Source organism: Panthera pardus, unplaced genomic scaffold (assembly GCF_024362965.1).
Source record: "Panthera pardus isolate Hobbes unplaced genomic scaffold, ASM2436296v1 HiC_scaffold_13, whole genome shotgun sequence".
NCBI lineage: Eukaryota > Metazoa > Chordata > Mammalia > Carnivora > Felidae > Panthera > Panthera pardus.
The window spans coordinates 87090891-87098546 of record NW_026526688.1 but is presented as its reverse complement, the minus strand read 5'-3'; the positions used below and the strand labels follow the sequence as shown (position 1 = coordinate 87098546).

Here is a 7656-nt window from a genome sequence, read left to right as displayed (position 1 = left end):
AAGAAAAGGTGGTATATTATACAATGGAGTATAGCTCAGCAATCAAAAAGAATGAAATCTTGCCATTTGCAACTACTTGGATGGAACTGGAGGGTATTTTGCTAAGTGAAATTAGTCAGATAAAGGCAAATATCATATGACTTCACTCACATGAGGATTTTAAGAGACAAAACAGATGAACATAAGGGAAGGGAAACAAAAATAATATAAAAACAGGGATTGGGACAAAGCATAAGAGACTCATAAATATGGAAAACAAACTGAGGGTTACTGGAGGGGGCGTGGGATGGGGGATGGGCTAAATGGGTAAGGGGCATTAAGGAATCTACTCCTGAAATCATTGTTGCACTATATGCTAATTTGGATATAAATTTAAAAAATAAAATTAAATAAACAAATAAACATTAAAACAAGAGAAGTAGATGATGATGATGATGATGATGATTTATCATTACCATAAAGATGGAGGCATTCTGAAATATAACTTGGTATTCAGAGGACATATAATTACTAAACTGGGGAGTTCTCTTAGACTGCTCCACAGGCAAAATACGAGGAAAAATACAAGAAGGTGGGGTTCCAACACTCAATATCTACAAACAATTCAATTCAAATTCTATTGCCATCATGCAAGGAAGTCAGAGCCCAAGGGGTGCTTACAGCACTGGTAGGGGAGAAAGACTCGTTACTCGGGGCCAAGGCATTACACATTTCAATGCATAATAAACTAGGGGCTCTCTGCTCCTCCCCGTTTGACAGACAGCCACATCTTCTGGTGCAGTGCCAGCCACGTCCCTGAGACATGATGGTGAAGTTCAGAGTAAACAGATTTGCTCTATCGGGTGCCTGGTCACCAGGCCTGCTTTTAATTCTGGTAAAGTGGATATTGTCACCATCAGTGGCCCCTTCACTGACCTCAGCTGCATTGTCTATATGTTCCACTCTGATCCCAGTTATGGCAAATTCCATGGCACAGTCAAGGCTGAGAACAGAAAATTTGTTATCAATGGGAAATCCACCTCCATGTTCCAGGAAGCGAAATCCTGCCAGCATCAAATGGGGTGATGCTGGTGCTGAGTCCGTTGCAGAGTCCACCGGGGTCTTCACCACCATGGAGAAGACTGGGGCTCACTTGAAGAATGGGGCCAAGAGGGTCATCATCTCTACCCTTCTGCTGATCCCTCCATGCTTGTGATGGGCGTGAACCATGAGAAGTATGACAACTCCCTCAAGATTGTTAGCAATGACTCCTGCACCACCAACTGCTTGGCCCCTCTGGCCAACGTCACCCATGACAACTTTGGCATCATGGAGGGACTCATGACGATGGTCCATGCCATCACCACCACTCAGAAGACCATGAATAGCTGAAGGGCTACCCAGAACATCACCCCTGCTTCTCCCGGCACTGCCAAGGCTGTAGGCAAGGTCATCCCTGAGCTGAATGGGAAGCTCACTGGCATGGATGTCTTTGTCCCCACCCCTGACATGTCAGTCATGGATCTGACCTGCCACCTTGAGAAAGCTGCCAAATACTATGACATCAATAAGGTCAGATGCCTACATCAAGTAGGCATCAGAGGATCCCCTCAAGGACATCCTGGGCTACACTGAGGACCAGTTTGTCTCCTGCAACTTTAACAGTGACACCCACTCTTCCACCTTCCATGCTGGGGCTGGTATTGCTTTCAATGACCACGCTATCAAGTTCATTTCAGGGTAAGACAGTGAATTTGGCTACAGCAACCAGGTGGTGGACATTATGATCCCCATGTCTCCCAAGGAATAAGAGCCCCAGAGACAGCAGGAGGAAGAGAAAGGCCCTCAGTTGCTGGTGAGCCCTTGCCCCAACTCATCCCCCAACACACTGGGAATCTCCCAACCTCCACAGTTTCCATCTCAGACCGCCTGAAGAAGGGGAGGGGTTTGGGGACCCCTACCTTGTCATGCACCATCAATAAAGTGTACTGTACCCAGAATGAATGAATAAGTGAATGAGTGAAGGACTATATAAATAAACAAACAAACTAGGGAAAACCTTAGCACTGTATCAAACAGCATGTGTATTATGGATCCATCAGTGGCCAACGATGGTTGTCCTAACTCTCCCCACAATAGGAATGGTCCCGTGTGATTCCAGGGTTCCCCCCTCAGGCCACATAGGCCTCTGTCTAGTGTAACTAACCCTTCCTTCTTTAGATTTTATGGCCGTAACTCACTCTCAGTCAACAGGAATTTATTGTCATTGCTCAACACCATACCACCTACATTGTATGAAAGACTTAACCAGGGGCAAAATATTTTTGCTGTTCATACCATCCTTTTGCCAAAGAATTATGCTTATGATGTTACTTTGTATTTCGATCATGCCTAATGTGGACACCAGAAGAAAAAAGTAAGCCTTATAACCCTAGACATTAGAAATGGTCAAGAAGTAGTCCTGCACATCATCTCTCTGTTCCAAGATGGCAGATGGCCATCCCCCTTCAGATAAACGCTCCTTTAAAACCTAACAGGGACAGATAGAGCCATGAAGCCTACCCTCTCTCCTACCCAGTTTCTTTTTTTGATGCTAATCACAGGGAATAAACTTTTTCCAGGGTTGCTTAGCTCATATTGGGAATCAAACCCTATATGTGGTCCTCTGTGATGTGCTAAGCTCATCTGCTTATGCCCTGGCATCCAGAAAAGATATACTAGGGCTAATAACTAGTAAACTCCCACTTTAGAAGGGCATTTCCCACCCCAGCCCCCACCCCTACTGCCACCATCTGTGTTTGTTCTTCTGCTATATAAGAACTCAAACTGGGTGGCGAGCATGTTATTTTTAAAAATCTTTTAGTGGCGTCTATACCCAGAACTGCCTCATCACAATTATCCTCACCAAACAAGGAAACTTCACATTGAGAATGGATATGGTGTTCAGCCAGCACCAAATGTCTCTCCTTCTGCCTTTTTGTCTTTCCGATCAATCAGAACATGTGAAAGTCCCAAATGAAGAGTAAACACACAGCCCAGGTTCCTTTCATCTCCTAACATATGTCATGAAGGGGGAAAGAAAAAACCCTATTCCCAGCTTCAATCAGCCATTCGTTTTCTGCAACTTGAAGCTTAAGCTGAAAGGGACGTGTGGGGGGCTGTAGAGGAGGGTTGAATGCGGGCCCACTCCTTGAAAGATAATAGGCATTCGCCGCATACCTGCATCTTGGAGTCATTATCTCCCCTGCGAGCACTTCTGTATTTATATATAATGAGATCATTACCAGGCAGCTCTTCCAATTTTATTCAGACTTTAATATTTCTTGAAGAAAAAAAAATAGCATACAAAAGGGTTTGTGATGCCAACTCAATCAGACGTGCTGTTGATGGAGAATTATTCAAGTGCAAGCCAGAACAGGAAAAAAAAATAATTTCAGAGAGGTTTCTGTCAAAGTCGAGTTCTCCTGTGATGATGTTTCGAGTGAATATGCCGAAATGTCCAGAGGTGAGGAAGAAAAATAACAACTAACAGAAGAGAGGGCTCTGCGTAGGATTAACAGTGAGGCGTGTCCCAGCCTAACCAGCAGGCAGGTGGGGCAGGGCCTCCCTCAGAGACGGGACCACCACCTGGCTTTCCCTGGGGAATTAGACCAGAGAAACAGCTTTACTAGCCTTTGCCTTTGTGACACAAGCAGCAATCTGGTTTTAGAAATGAACCCTTTTAGGGCGCCTGGGTGGCTCAGTCAGTTAAGCATCAGACCCTTGGTTTCGGCTCAGGTCTTGATCTCTTGGTTCACAAGTTTGAGCCACACATCGGGCTCTGCACTATCAGTGGGATTCTACTTGGGATTCTCTCTCTCTCTCTCTCTCTCTCTCTCTCTCTCTCTCTGTCTGTCTGTCTCTGCCACTCCCCCACTCACACTGTCTCTGTCTCTCTCAAAATAAGTCAACTTTTAAAAAATGAACGCTTTTGTGGGTATTATTTTCTCTCATGGTTGAGCTCAGGTGGTTAGGCCATGTAGGCAAGACCCCTCCTTTCCCATTTTCACAGGATACACCTTTACTTAAAAGAAGGGACTTTCCCTCTCACCACCTCTGTGGCCTCTGCCAGACAAGGAATATGGCAGAATTTTCTTTCCCATTGTTCCCATTCATACAAAATGACTAGAAATTCAGAGCCCCTGCTAATCAAGTATTCTGGCTAAGGTTTAATAAACCGTACTCTATCAGTTCTCAGCAAATTAGGAAATCAAATAAAATAAATCAAATACTAAGATCCAACAAAAAGGAATCCCTCTCTGGTAATCCAGACAGCACCTCAGGATTATTCCAAACATTGGGGGACAATTATGAAAGCCATTCGTCACTGACCAGCACTTTTAGAAATATGCTCTGTTAATGTGAGCTCTCCAGATGTTTGAACTTTGGATAAACGTGAACTTACTCATTCATTTCTAAGAACTATAGTTTATCCCGAGATTACAAATCCAAGAAGACAATCATCTTAGCTATTAGCTCTCCGTCCTGAATTGCAGATGGGAATAAGCTGTTGGGGCAGAAATGAAGGCTTGTCATCACAGTAAACGTGAAATTAAAGGATTCTGGGTCTTTTTGTATGGCGATTATAAAGCACTAGTTATTTTTTGCCCTGGCATTTCCTAACAAGGTCAACCAAAATAACAGTATAAGAGAATTTACAAAATGCACATGCTGTCCACTGAGCTCCCAAACATGAGTCAGACATGGAGTTGGTAGATTTCTTATTATTTTTTTAATGTTTATTTATTTTTGAGAGAGAGAGAATGCGAGTGGGTTGGGGCAGAGAGAGAGAGAGGGAGACACAGAATCTGAAGCAGGCTCCAGGCTCCCAGCTGTCAGCACAGAGCCTGACGCGGGGCTCGGACTCACGAGATGTGAGATCATGACCTGAGCCGAAGTCGGACACTCAACCGACTGAGCCACCCAGGCGCCCCGGTAGATTTCTTATTATTTGTGCTGGCCCATCTTAAAGAGATATCTTGAAATGGTCACTAGGTAGTTCCAGTAAAATTGTGAAGGCTATTTTATAGATCTAGTCCCAGAATGTGCTCAACATTTAGAAATCAGTTTGTAGGGGTGCCTGGAGGGCTCCATTGGCTAAGAGTCCAACTCTTGGTTTTGTCTCAGGTCATGAATCTCACTTATGGTGAGTGAACATTGGTTCATGAGTTCAAGCCTGCAATGTGAGTGTGGAGCCTGCTTGAGATTCCCTCTCTCTCTCTCTCTCTCTCTCTCTTTCTTTCTCTCCCTCTCTGCCCCTCCCACACTTTCTCAAAACAAATAAATAAACTTAAACAAAAAAAAAATCAGTTTGTATAAGAAAGAAAGGAAGGGAAGAAGGATAGCGATCTCATGTCTCCATGATATACAGCTAGCCCCACCATAATCTATATCATGTAGGCAAAGAACTGTATCAAAATAGTCCTAACAACTCTTGAACTTAAAAGAGACTTTAACAAGAAAGTGGGAACAATTTTCTCTCCCTCTCCCTAAAGCCACAAGAGCTGGTCATAGTAATCGTTTTAAGATTAACCCCTTGCAAAGGAGAGGAATCTGGCCAAGTAAGAACTATTCCATTTCCATACATCATTCACTCTTGTGTGTTAGCATGCTATGTGGTGTGTGTGTGTGTGTGTGTGTGTGTGTGTGTGTGTGTTTTCATTTGCCATGAACATGGCTTCAACTCAGCAGTTGCCCTCCATGTGCCTCCCTTGGTTCTTTAAGTCCTTCCCTCGCAGCCTTAAAAGAAGGGAGGTGAGTCCCCCTTTTCTCAAAACCCTCTGCCTCTCCAGCATACTCGATGGAGCCTCCACTGTCCCTTTCCTTCTGTCATTCAACATGCTTTCATTCCCCATCTGTGGAAAATCCCCCCGAGCTATCAGGAGACGTGGCTTCCAGCCCCTCCTCCTCTATGCACTCACCATGACACCAGCAAGGCTTCCAGGAGCATCACCTCTCCCCACGCTATGTTTCTATGACCTGGCCTTGCACCTGCCCACAAACATTGCTGTATTTTGGTCCTATCTTCAACAGCCAAATCTTCATTAACTTACAACCCATTCTCTCCATAAATACCTAAAATACAGCTTTCACGTCCACCACACAGCCAAAATTACTCTTTAAGATCATAAAGTCTAAGTTTTTTTGCCAAATTAAACGGTCTCTATAGGCTCTTCACCCTTTGGGCTTTGGAGAGATCTGACATGACCAAGAAAGCTCTTCTTACAAACCTTTTCATCAACGTCCCACATTATCTGCCCCCCTCTGCCTCGCCTCTGTCTGGTCCTACCTGTTTGCTACAGGGGCACTTGGCTTTATTCATAGCTGGGTAACCAGCTATCTGGTGAGGGCTTCAAAGATGATAAGGTGTTGCTCTCCGCCCCCACTGTCCCCACCACCATCACACACTGAACATGTGATTAATGAGTCATCCCTTCGGGTCAACATCCTGCATCTCACAGAATCTTCTCTTTAAAAACTAAATGCCTTTGGGGCTCCTGGGTGGCTCAGTCGGTTGAGCGTCCAACTTCGGCTCGGGTCATGATCTTGTAGTTGACGAGTTCAAGCCCCGCATTGGGCTCCGTGCTGGCAGCTCAGAGCCTGGAGCCTGCTTCAGATTCTGTGTCTCCCTCTCTCTCTCTGCCCCTGCCCACTTGCACTCTGTCTCTCTCTCTCTCTCTCTTAAAAATAAATAAACATTGGGGCACCTGGGTGGCTCAGTCGGTTGAGCGTGCAACTTCAGCTCAGGTCATAATCTCGCGGTCCGTGAGTTCGAGCCCCGCGTCGGGCTCTGTGCTGACCTCTCGGAGCCTGGAGCCTGTTTCAGATTCTGTGTCTCCCTCTCTCTCTGACCCTCCCCCGTTCATGCTCTGTCTCTCTCTGTCTCAAAAATAAATAAACGTTAAAAAAATTTTAATAAATAAATAAACATTAAAAAGTATTTTTTAAACAATATGAAAATTACCATAATTGACAACAGGCATGGTAATATCCTACTAACTCTCCAGAACCCTGATTAAAAATGACGAATGTGATGCCCCTTCAGAGAGTTAAAGGTCTATAGTATGGAGGATTCTGGGAAAGTTAATTATCAATATCTGTCTATGAAGTTGTAAAATAGCATGATGACTTACTGTTGGAAATATGAAAGAGAACGTTCCTTTTCTACCAAATGTTGTAGTGCTTTTTAACCGCCCTCCCCGACTCTACCCAGAGAAAATTGGTCACAGTTTCTGCTGAGACCACAAGGACCTGATCCTTTTCCCCATAAATAGCTTTCTCTGCTCATGTGCTCTGTGGGGAATACTTAACCTTGTATCATTGCCGTTGATAAAGTCTTAGAGCCTCACCCTAATGATTAGCTCACCACCATTTAGGCAATTTCTGGCAATCACCATGCTTTATATAAAGCAACTGAGTGTTTATTTATCAGACTTCACTCCTTAATTTTTGCAGCTGCCCAAGATACTTCTTTTTTTTGCAGTCCCAGAACCTAGATCAGTGGGTAGGAAATAAATTGTCTCGATACTAGGTGTAAAAGTGGCCAAGTTTAAAGTTCTCTTTTCTCTCTCTGCAAAATGTACTCTGGTACCCGATTAATAAGATTACGCCTCCACTCTGGAGCAAAGTGCCACCTTT

At 44.3% G+C, this 7656-nt stretch overlaps 1 pseudogene; it reads left to right on the top strand.

Moving 5' to 3' along the window:
• Window positions 1–805: 805 nt before the first annotated feature.
• Window positions 806–1789, top strand: LOC109249372 (glyceraldehyde-3-phosphate dehydrogenase-like; annotated as a pseudogene).
• The last annotated feature ends 5867 nt before the right edge of the window (window positions 1790–7656 follow it).